Source organism: Babylonia areolata, chromosome 2 (genome assembly GCF_041734735.1).
Source record: "Babylonia areolata isolate BAREFJ2019XMU chromosome 2, ASM4173473v1, whole genome shotgun sequence".
Taxonomy (NCBI): domain Eukaryota; kingdom Metazoa; phylum Mollusca; class Gastropoda; order Neogastropoda; family Buccinidae; genus Babylonia; species Babylonia areolata.
In genome coordinates this window covers 40,955,222-40,974,011 of record NC_134877.1, presented here as the reverse complement: position 1 = coordinate 40,974,011, position 18,790 = coordinate 40,955,222, and the positions used below count along the sequence as shown (strand labels likewise).

Genomic DNA, 18,790 nt, shown 5'->3' with positions numbered 1-18,790 from the left:
CATCAGTGTGTGTGTGTGTGTGTGTGTGTGTGTGTGTGTGTGTGTGTGTGTGTGTTTGCATGCGCAGACTTGCAGAAGTTGAAATACGCATACATCAAACATTTCGAAATCCATGTAAGTGTTCGAAGGGATGTGGAAAGACCAACACACGCACTATGCACCACAACCACCATCCTACCCTCTGAACCCCATCCAGTGTTCAGTCCTGGGAAAATGGCTGCCCTAATTGGCGTGGAATAACAACCACACACGTGAATAACGCCCACTCTTTAGACACGGATGAACCTGGAACGCAGCTGCCTGCAGGCGAAACAAGAAGAATCGGGAGGAAGGTATGGTAGTCTGTGTAAGGGGAAGAGGGGTGAGGTGCGCACACACACACACACACACACACGGAGGAGGGGTGAGGTCTGCACACACACACACACACACACACACACACACACACACACGTAAACATACAAGCACACACACATGTGTGCGTGTATAAACATAATTATGTGTAAATATATATAATTATGTGTGCGTGTACAGACCTCACCCCTCTTCCCCCTTACATGGGTCTAAGCATGGTTTTGTCACAGTCTTGACGGTCACACCTCATTAAACACGAGGCTCTCATCGCAACGCCCCGTCTCCCCTCCCCTCCCCCGCCCCCTTCCCTTCTTCCACTCTGTTACGACATGTGACCCACATTCACTTCTTCCTTTGCCCCCACTATCCTTTCCCCACCCCACCCACCCCCCAGAATACTCCACATCCCTTAGAGCCAAGGACACTGGACTGCCTGGTGGCAATGTTTTCGAAACGACTTAGACACGCTCTAGTTCCACGGCGACCAAAACTAGGAATAACAAGAACGAGAGACAGCGCATTTCTCTCTCTGTCTCTCTGTCTGTCTGTCACACACACACACACACACACACACACACACACAAGAAAATCCGCACACAGCTCATTTTTTCTTTCTTTTTTTCTTTGCGCCATTCTGCTTGACATAACAAGCAAACAGGAGCCATGACCCCCTTTTAAAACAAGTCGGTGGTTGCAACGCTATATGTACAAACTACTAGCAGTGACAGCAGAGCGGTGAGGCCATTGCCCAATCCCATCGTTAATGAACATCTCCTCACTTTCCTCCAGTACAGGTGTCAGCGTCAAATCAAAGATTCGCAAATGAGATGGCTTTGGGGAAAGTGGAGGACCGGGATGGGGAGGGGGGAGGGATGGGGGTGTTGAGAGGCTTGGGGGAAGGGGCGAAGGGGAGGAGAGAAAATTGGATAAGGTAAATATCTGGGAATGCAAAGGTGAATGAACGACAAGACGGAACAAACATTGCAGAGAAGGAAAAGAGTGGAATAAAGAATTTAGAGGAAAAATTTCCTCTGGACAATTTTCCAGATGGCTGGGTGTAAATATATATATATATGTGTGCGTGAAAAAAGGACATCTCCACAAGACACACACACACACACACACACACACACACACACACACACACACACACGCACACACACACACACACACACAATCCAGAGGGCTTTGGAGTGTTTGTCAAGAAGTGTGGCGATAGGGGTTTGGTATGACCCATCGTCGCGGGTCCTTGCGCCTTTTCATGGTATCCTAGGTCTGACAGCGAATCTCCTCGTGACATAGACTGCATCTTAATCCCTCAACCTTTACTCGCATGCATTCCTAGCGATCACGTAACAAGACAGAAAATCTATATTCTCTCTCGCACTCACTCTCTCTCTTGTTCAAGTCTGTCACAGCGCTGACAGATCTGCTCAGTCACACTTTTCTTTCACTTGGTGCAGTTGTTTTGTTTGAACTCCGATCATTTCTGCTGCTTGCTCTCGTCTTTGTTGCAGCAAAAAAAACAAAAAAAAGCCCCCACCAGCCAATCCCCTGCTCTCACCCCACCTCCCATCCCACGCACACGCCACCATCAGTACGGGAAGGTGGCAGTCCTTCTGGCACCTACTTACAAGTGGTCAAACATCGCACTTATCTTGTTTTAATGAACATCGCCATATATATTTGTATTTTGTATTTCTTTTTATCACAACAGTGTGAAATTCCGGCTTCTCTCCCCAGGGAGAGCGCATCTCTACACTAAAGCGCCTTTTTTGTTTTCCTGCGTGCAGTTTTATTTGTTTTTCTTATGGAAGTGGATTTTTCAACAGAATTTTGCCAGGAGCAACCCTTTTGTTGCCGTGGGTTCTTTTACGTGCGCTAAGTGCATACTGCACACGGGACCTCGGTTTATCCTCTCATCCGAATGACTAGCGTCCAGACGGCCACCACTCAAAGTCTAGTGGAGGGGGAGAAAATATTGGCGGCTGAGCCGTGATTCGAACCAGCGTGCTCAGATTCTCTCGCTTCCTAGGCGGACGCGTTACCTGTAGGCCATCACATTCTGTTGTTCATCCTAATATATAAATCTGCTCTGCTTTGTAAAGCAACACGGTCACAAATAGCAAACTGGATTTTCATTATTTCATGATTTTCATTCGAAGTGGGGGTGGGCATTTAAAATCATTTCTTAACCCCAAATGGCGGGTGGGCGTTCACTATGTTCTTGGCGTTTTATATAGTAGTTTACTGCAGTGTCCGTCGACTTTCGACCGCGTTTTCTTTTGGTGGGGGAGGGGGTGAGGGGGTTGTTGTTGTTTTTTTTGGACGCGTTAGACACCTCAGGGCTCAGTTTCGTGTCGGGACGACCGCAGTAAACCGATAGCAAATCTTCAAGGAAATCTCGTCTCTGTCCATCGAAGAAATGCAGTTTTGTGAAGCGAAATCAGGGTCCGACGAACCACAGTTTGGCGTGCAGGCAGAGACTGTCGGTGCTGACAGTACAAACCCTTATCGCCTTGCCCTACAGTCTTGTCCAGTCTGACGCCTGTGGTCAGTTACGATCGATGCCTTTGGTGTTGTGGTCTTCAGTACTGTGTTGAACATTAAGTTTCCTTGACCATGAAAACAGCACAGTCGTTCTAAAGCATGTGAAGTCCTAGATACTGTTGTTGTTGTTGTTTTTTTTGTTGCTTTTTTTTATCCTGTGATATCAAATGAAACCAGGAAAAAATTAAAGAAAGAAGAAAAAAAAAAGCATGTGCTCGCTCAAACTAATAGTTTGCCACCGCCAAAAAAATAAAAAATAAAAATAAAATTGTAAAAAAAAAAATATATATATATAAATTTTAAAAAAACAAACAAACAACAACAATAAAGGTATGGAGAAGACACAATACCTTTAAACGAACGAACAACCCTTGGGAAATCACTCCTTCTGCCCCTCCCCACCACCTTCCCCCTCTTCACGCACCAGCCCCCCTCAACCCACCTCCGCAGCCTTTGCCTTGCCCTCACGGCCCCCTCCCACGCCAGATTATCCGATAAAGCTATATACATATATTCAATCAATCAACTCACAACATAGTGCGGAACTCATCTTCCGTTGATCCCGCAAGTTTGAGAAAATCGTCGCCAGCCTGACACTTTGCGGATTCTCTGTGTGTGCTAATCTAAGCCCCCAAATTCCTCACGGGGTACGGTAGGTGCAGAAAGGTGCAAAATATTACGAACAATACTGTCAAACTCGTGTCAAAAGGGATCGGCCGCAGATCCCCATACACGCGTAAAAAGCCATATCAAGCGTATCGAGTTGCAAGTGAAAATCAAAACAAAAACAAATTTCTGGCGAAACGAGCCAGTCAGGAAGTCTCTTTGCGTTTGTGTCACCGTTTTCTGTCTGTCTGTATAGTGTGTGGGGGTTAGGGGTGGGGACAAGTGTGTGCGTGGGTGGGTGGACAGGTGATGTGTGTGGGGGCTGAGGGGGGGTGGTGGTACATACGTGTGTGTGTGTGTGTGTGACATGGGGAGACAAAATTAATTGAGCGAGTGAGAAAGAGAGAGAGAGACAGAGAGAGATCACAGTGACAGAGAGATAGAGCGATAGAGACAAGACAAGAAAATAATATTCCATAGGCCTACGGCCCACAGAAACAAAGAAGAATACAAACTGATTTATTGACTGATAAGGATACTTAGCGCCTGTCCTGAGTCAGAGACAAAGCTGTAAACGCTTTGAATAACGAAAAGCAGCAACACGAAAACATGATATTCCAAGCAGTGAGACTGTAAATGTCCAGCTAATGCAGATTCCCAGTTGTTTATCTAAGCTGACAGAAGGCATCAACGTTCCTACATTAACTGTAAAATTGATTCCTGTTTACATTGCATGAGAAGAAATTGCTATGTTCCTTGCTTTATGCACTGATTACTATCACAAAACTGCAATAGTTGTATATATTTTGTATGACTGTAGACCAGGTATTTGTTCAGGAATTTGTCTCTGATTTGGGAATACAATTAAAAGACAAGGACAGATACATACTCATCCTTAGCGATTCCACGTAAGCTGCAAAGTTTATCCCTATCATTGTTTAAAATAGTTAAATGCAACTTGTTTCAAAGGTAATCGTCCCAAGCATATCTTTATAATGCACTCTCTGAAACATTTTATGTCCACAAAATCAAAGATATTTCACTCTCAAAAGCAGTTTTAAATGTTCTTTAGTAACCATAGCCTACATATCTTTCTGCAGTGCAGAGCTTTCCCATTATTGAAGATAACTATCTTTCAGATGTTGTTTTAACAGAGAAATAAAAAGCCGATTTTTTTTTTTCACAACCAACTCCTTGTTGCAGCCAGATGAATACAAACCCAGGCCAAAGAGTACTTCTTTCACGCGAGAGACCCAACATTTTGTTGTTGTTTTAACCATTTTTTTTCCAGAGTAAACAGCATGGTAGGTATATATGCCTGCTTGGGGAGAAGTATTTTGTCCATTTTTGATGTTCCTGGCCATATCTGATACATCTGACTGCACTGTTGACATACAATGGGTAGCGACCAATCTCTCTATACATCGACAAACTGTCAGGTACTTCAGTTCAGATCAGAACTAGTTAACTGCCAAATGACGGGCGCAATAGCCGAGTTGTTAAAGCGTTGGGCTTTCAATTTGAGGGCCCCGGGTTCGAATCCTGGTCACGGAGCCTGGTGGGTAAAGGGTGGAGACTTTTCCGATTTCCAAGGTCAACAGATGTGCAGACTTGCTAGTACCTGAACCCCCCTTCATGTGTATACGCATCCAGATGATCTAACACGCACGTTAAAGATCCCGTAATCAGATCTAATACGCACGAATTACATACACGGCGGGGGTAAAAACGGCACGTGAATGCCCACTCGTCTGGGAATCGCAGCCCACGAACAAAGAAGAAGAAGGAGTTTAACTGCAAGTGTGTGAACTTTCTCAATAGTTTTCAGCCTTTGTCATCCATATACGTCTGCAGCACACAAAGGAAAAGGTGTACTTGGGTATCAAAAGCAGAAACATGTTTCAGTCATTTCGCTTAGCTTCCTTACATACTTTACACTTTCAAAACAACCTTGTTCGTCTTGCAACTCCAACAACTCCGTTACAATACTTATTGAAGTTATTCTTGTAAAATAATGATAAATGAAGATCAAATAGTTGTACTCATTCACAACTTCTAGATCATTTTTTTTTCATTTCCAGGCCTACTAAAAAAAAAAAAAATCATTTTCTAAAAACAATTACATTTACTTTGTTAATGTTCAGACGAAGATCTTTACATGCAGTAAATTAAGTTCAAACAGAAAGGCAGTCGGTCGGTCAGGATGAATCACATTCAGCATTTAGGGTTTGTTTGTTTGTTTGTTTTGTTTTGTTTTTTGTTGTTTTTTGTGTGTGTGGTTTTTTTTTTTAGACGCTTCCACCTGGTTGTCTGTCGGTACAGAAGTAGTGGAACTAAAACCGATCGTATCGCAAACAGATACCTCCAAAAAGCAATCAATACCTTGCCTTTTGAACCAACACAAGAGAGAGATATATAGAGAAAGAGGGGGTGGGAGCGAGACTCAGAGAGATAGGGGGGCGGGGGGGGGGGGGGGGGGGGGGGGGGGGGGCAGAGAGAGAGAGAGAGAGAGAGACTCAATGAGAGACAGAGAGAGACAGAGAGAGCAATATCGGTGATTTGGCAGCAGCGTGTCAGCTGTTGGCACAGTATTCGCACTATCGTATCAAACTCACACGTCCTACACATACACGGCTAAGGCTGCCACTTTTAGAAAGATCTGTTGGATCAAGTGCAAGGGTATTTGGTACATTAGAACATCTACATGAACTGACTGTTGAGTCAACAATAATTTTTTTTTTTTATATTATAGATCAGTCCCCTCCGAGTGGTAATGATAGAACCTTCAATTCCTCTCTGTCCACTCCCTATAGTGCGCACGAGCCTGCACACACACACACACACACACACACACACTTTACGCAGTGACTCAAAAACACACCGACACGTAAAGAGGCATATATTCAGAACCACACAGAGACGCACACACACATAACGTAGGTACATAAGCGTGCGCGCGCACACACACACACAGACGCACACATTCACACACACTGACTCACATACTGACATGTACAGAGGCATACACTCAGAACCACACACACATACATAAAGTACATAAATATGCGCACGCGCGCTCACGGCACACACACACACACACACACACACACACACACACACACACACAGAGTTGCCCGCAGATGCTTGCATCAATCTCTGAGCAGACGGACACTGACAGGACAGAAGCGGACACAAATTATCATGCGTATAAATAGACTCACCACACCGTTTAAAGTCTTGCATTATACGGTATGTGTTGTGTCCCCTCCCGTGTCGACCACACAAGGACATCCGCTCATGCCCCAATTGCCGCATGCAGTCAGGATATAATGCCTAATTATGCACAATCACGGACCACAGTAAGAAACCACCTTTTCCTCAAGTAGACGGAGTGCCGAAAACTATAACAGGTTGCCAGCTTCGAATCATCTATCTGCTAGATGAATAACTGATGATCTGGCTCACCGCGGCCCTGGCTCTTGCTTTAATTCAGTAGCTGAAATTAATCGAGTCACAATTAAGACCCCCTCCTCCTCCCCCCCCCCTACCCTCCCCCACCCACACACACACACACTCTCTCTCTCTCTCTCTGTCATCTACCGTCTAAAACTGTCTTCAGTTATTTTGACCGATTTGTCAGAAGTTAGATCAACAAAAGGACATGTAGGAGGTCACTTAAAAAAAAAAATCCCTCGCACAGATAAATATATCGTAGCTTTCAAGAATGCCAGGTCCAATCCACTCTTAAATTCTTGCAGATTCCCATCGGCTGTTCATTGACAAACTCGAAGTCAAATTTGGCTCAAATCAGAAACTGGAGTTTTCTCCCTTTGCATAAACGACTGATTTATGACACAGTCATCACGAATTTCATTTCGACGTCTGCGTCAAGAGAACAATTCTGGCAGGTTCTTACGTTAATCGCAACAGGTGTTCGCTGACAGGCTCTGCTTAAGCGGAGTTTCGCCAGAGTCCGGAAACGTTCTTCGCTTCGTCTCTCACAAAAGGGTGTCGGTCACAGCTGCAAGCAATCTTGCAGTATGTTCTCGTGTTGAATGTAGTGTTATTCGTTGACAAGCTGTGTTATCAGGATGGTTACACACCGGCATTTTTCAATAGAGACTCAGCCGGTGCGGTTTTGCAACTTACACCACGGGCCTGTAATCATCTCCACCACCCATTCACTGAATCAACTCGTGTCGGGGAAGCTATGGCACACAAGATAGGCAACACTAAATGATCGTGAGAACTAACTATACTGGTATCCCAAAAGCATACCGCGACAACTTCACTCACACACACAGCTCTCCCTTCGAAATCAAATGGCCCCAAATTAAACTCATCGTAGGGTCCAAATTCTCCCCCTCCCTCTCTCTCACACACACATATTTCATATGTATATATATATATATATATATATATATATATATAATATATAGGGCGGGGATGGGCGGGGGAGAATGCGAATGGTTTTCTCACCAGGCCACAGCCTTCATAAAGGATTAAGTGACCAAATGACATTACAAAATATTAAAGAGTAAAAAAAAATAAAAATAAAAAATAAAAATAAAATAAAAATTGGTATACCTGGCTTGGGAGGGAAAATGAACCACGAGGTTACAATTTCTCTACAGAGAGAGAGAGAGAGAGGACTTCAGTTATGTACGGTTTGAAACGCTGCATAGTAAGTATGCCTAACTGCGAACAGCGTGTAATTGCGAACGGTTCGTGTACCGCCCCACTCCGAAGCGTTCTCACGACACACCTTTCACAATTTATCGTCTGCTTCGACTTCGTTCTGAAACCCCAATGAATCTTCATTTCTATGAACCAATCAAACATCAGCATTTCTTGCTATTTCCGCGCTCTTTCTTCTTTTTGCGCACCACTGCCGACCAAGTTCCGAAACGTGCTCTCACAACGTGCTCTAAAATCAAGGGAAGCAAGCAAGACGACTTGAACTTCGACACCAAGAATACAACAGTCTCGTGCAATGTTCCAATGATAATTATGTTATGTGTAATGAGTTCAAGACGTGCTTCTGTTTTAATTAATTGTCCCCGTGTACCTAAACCCATCGTTCGCAACTGCAGTGGATCACTTGCCCGTTCGCATTACCCTCAGACACCCCTGCTATTTCAACCGTTGAAAAAACGTTGAAAAGAAGGGATAGACGAACTTTTTTGGTGCAGCTAATCGGAGAAAGCATTCAAAAACAGAATGCTACATTTGACAACAAAATAACTAAAGTTTATAAAAACCTTTTTGGTGGTGGCTGAATCCTCTTTGTACAGTGGGACACGACGTTTCGAACCATAGGCCCGTTGTCAAGTGATGAGAAGAGGACAGTTTGAATAGGAAAGCCTATGTGAGAAAAGGGTGATGACATCTCACTACTTTCTGTTTTGATGGGCCATGCACACTAAACACTTGCTGATCACCATTCAGTGCAATACACACACACACACAAATATATATATACACACATATATACATACACATGTACATACACATTTTCATACGTCCATACACATACACTCACACACATATATATACACACACACATATACATACACACATACATGCACATACAATATATATACACACACATACATATACACACACACATACACACACATATATACACATACATACAAATGCATACACATATATATTGCTTCTAAAAAGAGGGATAGGGGGTAAAGAAAGAATAAGGACAGAGAGATCAAGGCAGAAGGGCCCAGGCGCTAGACGTCAGTGACTCTGATGTTCAATCCATTCGGCTGTGCGGTCCCCAAGCGGTCAATGACGCGGCTCTCCATGTACTTTCTGTACGTGCTGTCACTGGGGTTCTGCCACACAGCTGAGATTCTTGCATGGGTGAAGCTGTGGTGTGGGCCAGCAAAATGCTGGTCGACAGGATTGTTGTAGCCTAGCTTCATCGACCTCAGGTGTTCGGAGAAGCGCTCGCCCAAAGAACGGTAGGTCTCCCCCACATACAGTTGAGCAGACCAAGGTGAGGACAGACACCGTCAACGACTTCCTGTTTGCTGATGACTGTGCTCTCAACGCTGCCTCCGAAGCTGACATGCAACACAGCGTTGACAAGTTCTCTGCTGCCTGTGACAACTTTGGCCTCACAATCAGCACAAGGAAGACTGAGGTGATGCACCAGCCAGCTCCAGGAAAGCCTTACGTTGAACCAAACATCTTCATCAACGGGCAACGACTGAACGCGGTGGACAAGTTCACATACCTGGGCACAGTTATGTCATCGACGACGAGGTGAATGCCAGACTCGCCAAAGCCAGCGCTGCCTTCGGCAGACTCCATAAAAACGTTTGAAACAGGAGAGGCATCACCCTGGAGACGAAGCTCAAAGTATACAAGGCCATAGTTCTCACCACACTGCTCTATGGATGTGAATCATGGACGGTCTACAAACGCCACGCCAAAAAGCTGAACCACTTCCACACCACCAGCCTCAGAAAACTTCTCGGCATAAAGTGGCAAGTGAAGATCCCTGACACAGACGTGCTCACTCGTGCAAACTTGCCCAGCATCTACACCATCTTGATGCATGCAGGCCCAGCTGCGCTGGACAGGCCATGTAGTTCGCATGCCAGACCACCGGCTCCCCAAGAAACTGCTGTTCGGCGAACTCCAACATGGCAAACGCTCCCATGGAGGCCAAAAGAAGCGCTTCAAAGACACTCTGAAAGCTTCTCTGAAGGCCTTCAGCATCAGCCACAAAACATAGTTCGAAACGTCGTGTCCCACTGTACAAAGAGGATTCAGCCACCACCAAAAAGGTTTTTATAAACTTTAGTGTGTTTTTTGTCTTTGAAGAATCCTGCAGTCATTTTTGTCTTCTACATTTGACGATCAATGATGCGACCTGCTATTTGTACAACTGGTACACACGTTGAGCTGGTCGCTTCAACTGGATCGTTCGCAATTAGGCCTACCCACCCTATTTTGGCCTACATCCATGAATGGGTGGACGGGTGGTGTGTAGTGTGTGTAGGGGGCTACATATGTGTACATGTGTGTGTGTGTGTGTGTGTGTGTGCGCCGCGCGAGTGCGTGCGTGTGGGAGTGATAAATGCAATTTATTTTATGACTGCCGAATAAACATGATTTATAACTGAACAATTGATTAAAATAAAATAAAAAGCGGACCGGCACCTTACCGTTGTACAGTGTTACATGACTGGTTGAAAAACGATGAAAGAAGAAGTTGATTTCCGTATTTACTATTTTTTTCTTTCCGACTAAGATAACGTGATACTCATACTCATAGCAGGGTGTTATGGTTCGCTGTGTATGGCTGACTAGCATCAGTTGTACCTGGCTGTGACGGGGTGGTAAGGTGGTGTTGGAGAAGGTGAAGACAGGTAGAAGGTGTTAGCAGAAGAGAGCTGCAGCCAGGCAAGGTAGACTCGGGAAGGCAGTGCGCTGGTTTTCTTCTTTTATTCTTTCATTCTTCCAGGCCAGGAGAGTTCTCCTTTGTCTGGCACTCGCTCACTCCTTATATTCTGTCCCGCCGAACCGCAAAGCCAGCGCCGCGAAGCAACTCACGAAACCGGCCCTCCGCGAGCCTTGAGGGGCCAAGCTTGTGTTTGTTTGACCAATTTTAGCGGCTTCTGACTTTCGGCTCGGGGAACTAACATAGACATATTATATATCACACAAAACTACAAGAGACGAGCATTTTCTTAAGCTAAACCATTTTCTACAAAATTAATGTAGTTAAAAACTGTAAACAAAAAGAGTCACTGAATGAACGAGCTTTTAACGAGTTCATGTATCATTTTTGTACATTACAACAATTAATACGTCGCGATATGTAATATAATTGTAACAATTAAGTAACTGAACATCCTGAATTTCCAACTATATAAAAATCATCTATAAAATCTGCTTCTAGAGTAAAGATTTTTTATGTAAAAATTCAAGAGAAAACTCAGCGGATAGCTCCCGTGTCGGCACCGCTTGGCGGTGCTTTTGGCACTTGTGATCGACAATGAAATACTTCGTTTAAACCAACTACAACACAATTATACATGCACGATACTAATCAGATTGATAACGGAAATGCAAACATCTGCAAGACACGATATAAAAATGTGTAGGTATTGTAAAAACGTATTTTGCTCAAATCGGCACTGACGAATTCCAATGGCTTGAAGAAGAGATAGTTTTGTGGCGCCGAAATGCCGTCAGACATTTCGTACCATCGCATGCCTATAACTTAGGTGTACACGGAAAGCAGTACACGAGAAGAAGGCTTAATCATTTACATTTTAATGCACATTCTAAATTCCACGGTAACTATATCGATTTATAGAAAACGAAGGTATTTTGTATGTTTCAACTGAGTGGATTTCGAAGATCGCGCCAAAACTCATTCACATAAATATTAGTTTTAAAAAGTTATAGGCTTTCTGGCCAAATGATATCATTACAGTTGAGAAGTATGATCGTTCTGAAGTTCCATAACACAAAACTATAATCTCATCTATAAGGAAGTGTTTATAATTTAACAAATTGATGAAAATCATCATACGGTTCCCTGTAAAGGGAGATAACTTGTGACCGATTTACAACTTCCTTGGTAACCTTCGGCGAGTCACAAAAATCGTCTGCTAAGCTGGCCCAACGAAGATCGTAGCCAACCCGGCTACATGGCTTTACCCAGAGGGCAGGAGGGAGGCGTTTGTAGGACAGCTCAGTATCAGCTGAGCGTGGATAACTAGTGTAGTAGCAACAGCCGGCGTACTTGCTGACAGGAGCCTCAGAGTAAATCGGTCACCTTCTTCGCTGGTGTCTGCTGTTTCCCCGAGCTGTGGTCCTATGTCGACATGGTTGGCTCTAGATTCACAACACACTGTAACTCTGCCAATGGCTGTTTCCTTCTCTTTTCGCAGCCTTCTCTGTTCTCTCAGTGCCGGTCGATTGCCACTCGTAGCAACCGGAACAAAAGAACGTGGCACGAAACAGAAACTAGGTATAATTGTTGGTCTTACACTAAGTTGTGGTGGTGAGATGTGGACTCCAACTGAATGGGAAAGACTAAAACACGTTGTGATCACCCTCGCACCCTTTTTGAATCCCCAGGCGTAGATACAAAGATTATTTATGAGGTGTTCCAATTAGTTCCCACCATTTCTTTTTTCACTACATTTTGTCATGTTTTCTTCCTTTTTTTTTTTTACTTCATCCTGAACGGGCAGCTTTAGGAAGTCAGTGGGGTTGAGATTTTTTTTCCTTGCTATGATTGAGAGCGCCGTTAAACTATCATTAGTGTCCCTGGATCACTTGCTGTGGGGGAAATGATTGATCACTACCAACGCCAAGATGAGTCTACAAGGGATGAAACTGCAGTCATATCAAGCAAACAATTATTGGTTCTCTCCCTTAGATTAGGGGCCAAGAATATCAAGTGTGTGTGTGTGTGTGTGTGTGTTAGATGATTATGAACTATAATCTGTGTGAGGTATATCAAGAATCGATGTATCTGTGGAAGATATGAAACAATGATTAATAGAATAAAAGAAAAAAAAAAGGTTTCAACATCATGCCCAAAGTAATGCAGGCATGTTCAATTTCATACTTTCTGTCTGTCTGTCTCCACACACAAACACACACACACATTTATATATAGAGATAGATATGTAGATACACACACACACACACACATATATATATATATATATATATATATATATATATAGAGAGAGAGAGAGAGAGAGAGAGAGAGAGAGAGATTACTTTAATTATGCATAGCTGCGATTATTACAGAAACACATAGTATACACCACCCTCCCTATGCCATTATGCTGAGTGGTTGAATAAAAGCAAGTACTGGGTCATTTAAAAAATGCTGAACATGTGATATTATCTGCTAAACAACACAATAAACACAAACACACACACATAACTTGTATGGATTTTCTGTGAGTCAACCTATTGCGCATGGATTTTTTTTCAAAAGAACAATGCAGTTGCATGGAATTTTCCTTATCAAACTGTTATGCATGGATACATACACACACACACACACAAAGAACACACACACACAATTTGCATGAATTTTCCCTGAGTCAATGTATGGATATACAACAACGAAAAAACAGAACACACATAACATAACTTGAATGGATTTTCCTTGTCAGCCTACAGTACACTTATGGACATACAATAAAACAAACACTACATCAGTTCTATTTATCTTCGTCCCTCTGGTGAATGGAAAATAACACAGCTCTTCCCCCATATACTGTCCTGTTCTAATCAAATGGCACTATCTGAAAAAGAAGTTATCAGTGCATGGACCACCACAGTATTTAAAGCAGCCATTAACAGTTCCCTGCAGTCTCCAACCACTGGCAGTTGACAAAAGATTAAAAGGACAGTGGAAAATATAAGCACCTGAGCCAATCAGTAGTGTGTGAAATTAATCCTTCTTTTAATACACACTGGAATGCAACAGTGGAAGGGAGACAAATCTTCTTATCAAAAGATACATAAAAGATGACTTTCCACAAGTGAACTTGTCCAGGACACCAACCACTGTATCATGGAAGTAGGCAGGTGTGGGTTAGAGGGAAGGGTTCAACATTAACACTGGGGCTGGGGGGGGGGGGGTGGGTTCTGCTGTCTTCGATAAGGTAGACTGAGATAAATATCAATGAAAAACATGAAATATCTTGGGGTTTTTTTTAACATCATCATAAAAAAAATGATAAAAACCCCCACCTAACTCACTCTTTACAACCTTGTGTGTGTGTGTGTGTGTGTGTGTGTGGATACAGTGTGTGTGTGTGTGTGTGTGTGCGAGTGCGTGTGCATGCACGCGCAAACATAGGAAAAAATGGGGAGATAAAATTTGAGTGAGAGTGTGAAAGAGAGAGTGAGACTGAGATCGAAAGAGAGAGAGAGAGAGAGAGGTTATCAGTGCATGGACCAGGTGTGGGTTAGAGGGAAGGGTTCAACATTAACACTGGGGCTGGGGGGTGGGTGGGTTCTGCTGTCTTCGATAAGGTAGACTGAGATAAATATCAATGAAAGACATGAAAATATCTTGCCTTTTTTAACATCATCATAAAAAAATGATATAAAAAAACCAACCCCCACCTAACTCACTCTTTACAACCTTGTGTGTGTGTGTGTGTGTGTGTGGATACAGTGTGTATGTATGTGTGTGTGTGCATGTGCGTGTGCATGCATGCACAAACATAGGAAAAAATGGGGAGATAAAATTTGAGAGAGAGTGTGAAAGACAGAGTGAGATTGAGATCGAAAGAGAGAGAGAGAAGTTATCAGTGCATGGACCACCACAGTATTTAAAGCAGCCATTAACAGTTCCCTGCAGTCTCCAACCACTGGCAGTATATTAACTCACTCAGTACAGCCAGTCCTCTCTTCTCCTCTACACAGACCCCTCAGATGTCCAGTGGCTGTCTGAATGACCTAACCTTTAGCTTCCGTCGTCAGAATTGTGGTATTCTTTGTCAACATTCACGTCTTCAGTATAAGAGCCTTCCGCTTGCAATATTTTGATGATGGTAATTGGGGTGAAACGCTGTTAACGTCGTCTCTTTCGCCGTTCGTATGGTGAGAGTTAAAAGGACAGTGGAAAATATAAGCACCTGAGCCAGTCAGTAGTGTGTGAAATTAATCCTTCTTTCAAGACACACTGGAATGCAACAGTGCAAGGGAGACAAATCTACTTAGATAAGTAAAAGATGACTTTCCACAAGTGAACTTGTCCAGGACACCAACCACTGTATCATGGAAGTAGGCAGGTGGGGGATAGAGGGAAGGGTTCAACATTAACACTGGGGCTGGGGGGTGGGTGGGTTCTGCTGTCTTCAATAATGTAGACTGAGATAAATATCAATGAAAGACATGAAATATCTTGTTTTTTTTAACATCATCATAAAAAAATGATAAACCCCCCCCCACCTAACTCACTCTTTACAACCTTGTGTGTGTGTGTGTGTGTGCGCGTGTGCGTGTGTGTGTGTGTGTGTTTGTTTGTGTGTGAATACAGAAAAGAGGCATGACTGAAATAAAAAAAATATAAACAGAGCAGAGAAACATAGTTATACCACTGTACATATACAACAGTGATGAGAAATCTGACGTTGATGTGGCAGGCAATAACATCCAATCAATAGCATGCATGTAATACATGAAAATCACAATAGGTTGACAATAAGATGAAACATGTCAGTGTATGTAAAGGAATAGACAGCGCATACATTTCACAAAAAGGGCATGATGTTTTTAGGCCGGTTATATTTGGTTTGGGGGTCTATTGTTTGTGGAGCAGAAGTTTTCGTACCCTTGATTTGAAGGACAATAATGAATTACCTGTCTTGACGAACGTAGGAAAAGAGTTCCAAACAGATGGTCCAAAAAATGCAAAGCTAGATTTGTACAATGCGCACACGAGGCACAATATAATTATCTGAATCGTAATGCTCTGTTGCCCTTTGAACAAATTCACTGAGGTACAGTGGTGACATGTGGTTGTGTACTCTGAACATGAGGACTATTCTATTGTATTCAAATTGCCTGTACAGTGGTAATATTTCCAGTTTTGTTAATTTCTCATCTGTTGATAGTGAGTGGTTGGGTAGAATAAGTTTAACTGCTCGTCTATGTAATGAGTTAATTTTTTTTAGCTGGTTGTGACTGGCATTGCTCCAGACTGTAGATGCATTATGCATAAGAGAGAGAGAGAGAGAGAGAGAGAGAGAGAGAGAGAGAGAGAGAGAGAGAGAGAAGTTATCAGTACATGGACCACCACAGTATTTAAAGCAGCCATTAACAGTCTCCTGCAGTCTCCAACCACTGGCAGTTTACAAAAAAAATAAAAGGACAGTGAAAAATATAAGCACAAGAGCCAATCAGTAGTCTGTGAAATTAGTCCTTCTTTCAAGACGCACTGGTGCAAGGGAGACAAATCTACTTATTTAAAAAAACAAAACAAAAAAACAACAACCCATAAAGACTTTCCACCTGTAAATTTCTCCAGGACACCAACCTCTGTATCATGGCAGTTGGCAGGAGGGGTTGGGGGGAGGGTTCAACATTAACACTGGGGCTTTCTCCTGTCTGGTAGACTAAGATATATATCAATGGAAGACATGAAATATGGTTGTTGTTTATTTCAATATCATCATAAAAAACAACAACAAAACACCCCCACCTAACTTACTCCTCACAACCTTGTGTGTGTGTGTGTGTGTGTGTGTTTTCCACTCACTTCATTTTCAAAGAACAGTTGAAAAACCACATCTGGGTAAAAGGGACTGCTTTTTATGTGCCAGCTCATATATCATGGCCCTTTAATGAATCAATATCTGTCATGTGGATGACACTGCAATTTCTGTCAAAAATATCGCTTTTGGGTAAGTTTTTTTTTTAAAACATTACTTTTATTTTAAAAATTAAAGTCTGTATAGCCTGAGTGATGCCAACATAAAATCAGTATCATCTGACAGAGGTAAAGCACAACTGGCTTAAAAACATCAATATCCACAGTAAAATCAACCTCTTTATTATAGTTAAACAAACAACTCCCTAAATGGAACAGACTCGCACAACGCGGCTGCAGGACAGGATTTAAGGAAGCGATTGCAGCAACTACGGCAAAGACTCCTGTTAAGTGGTTTGGGTCCCTAGCAGTTTGGATTGCCAAAGCTGCTTATGCTTCTCCTTGGGGTCTTCATACATGGTCGTGCTGATGGTCTGGGGGCAGCGCCGATATCCATCCTCACCAGCATTGGCAGCCTGCGTGTCTTAGTTCATGTATTGCTACTGCTGCTTTGGGAGTTGGCGGGTCTGAGTTGATTTTCTCCCGCAGTCTTGCGCTAGGGTCACTGAACTCAGGAAGGCAACTGTGGGAGAGCAGGTGGCGGTTCGTGGCTTTCTTGTTCTCCTTGCTGGTAGTGGTCTGCCGTTTTGGGACATGTGGGTAATTGACGGTGTGTGAAGATTGCTGCCCATTGGCCCTGAAGATGGCCTCTGCTAATAGTTTACAGCTGAGCCAGCATTTTGACCTCCGCAGTTAACAACCAACCCCACACAATGCAGTTGACCACAACTTGGCAACGTGACTCCTGTCGTGACAACCATAGCCAACCAACTACCATCAGACTTTTGTCTGTACAACATGACCTTAAGGGCATTACGCCAATAGGCTGTTAAACTTCACCTGTACATATATGTATGTATGTATGTAAATGAAAAGTTTTCATCTTCCCACTTCTTTCTTTTCTACCTTTCTTATATGAATGCATACACTATACGGCTATATGATATTCAACCTATTGAGTAACCACTCTACTTCTGGTCATTTTTTCATACATACACTGACACAGAGACAATCAAACTGGATGACTGAGTGAGCAATATTCAGTTCTGAAGATGAAGACACTGCATGGACCTTTAAACTTTCAAGCTGTGGGCACAGATGACAAAGTATTCCCAGATCTGTACTTTTGCAAGAACATGAAAGCGTGGCAGATTTAACAGATATTTCAAAGAGCTATCAGGAAAGCTGTGAATTTGTGGTGATTTGCAGGACTTCAAGGACATGCAGGTGTGACAGATATAGAGACAACTGATACTGGATGATTATACAAACACACAAAATACAAAAATAAATTGGTCAACAGTAAATAAGCATACCATGAAATTATCAAACTTAAAAATGAATTAAAACAGAAGCAGAAAATTAAGAAACAAGGAAATCTAAAAGGCTGGCACTTCCACTGTCTGTGCATTTGACAAGAAACAACAGAAACAGTTCATAGCAAAGTGATAGCATAGGCTGCAAGGAGAAGGGCAGCTTCAAAATAAATCCTGGCTGCTCCAGTTCCAGAGTCGTGTCCAATTGCTCTTTCATCTTGAGGGTGTAAAGGTTTTGTGCAGCATCAAGGGTGACAGACCTGCACTCTTCCAGTGACACCTGCATCAGCTGTTCTCTAGTATTCACCAGCTTGATTAAGAGGATGGCATGATGTGAGGCATAAAATTTAGCCAAACCTGTAGAACAGAAAACACAAATAATTCACTTATGAAATGATCTGAAATCTACACAGACACCTTCTTTAATTAATTGTTAATAGTATTTATAAACATGGTTTTTAAACACATGGGGAAGTGGTAATACCCTTCAGAATTCAGCAAGACTGGGATTACCTTTTACTCTTGGCAGGGCAAACACATTAATTATTGTTCTGTGGGTCAGGTGGTAATACTC

General features: G+C 42.9%; 1 protein-coding gene across 2 annotated transcripts in view; it reads right to left on the bottom strand.

Moving 5' to 3' along the window:
• Window positions 1-7,601, bottom strand: part of LOC143301399 (uncharacterized) — a 62,126-nt gene extending 54,525 nt beyond the window's left edge. Inside the window, exon 1 of one of the 2 annotated variants that reach the window (XM_076615670.1) lies at window positions 7,427-7,601. The gene's annotated coding sequence lies outside the window, so the exon portion shown is untranslated. Of the gene's footprint in view, window positions 1-6,731; window positions 6,954-7,426 lie in introns of those variants that run through there. The other variant, XM_076615660.1, reaches the window with a different exon arrangement.
• Window positions 7,602-18,790: the final 11,189 nt, after the last annotated feature.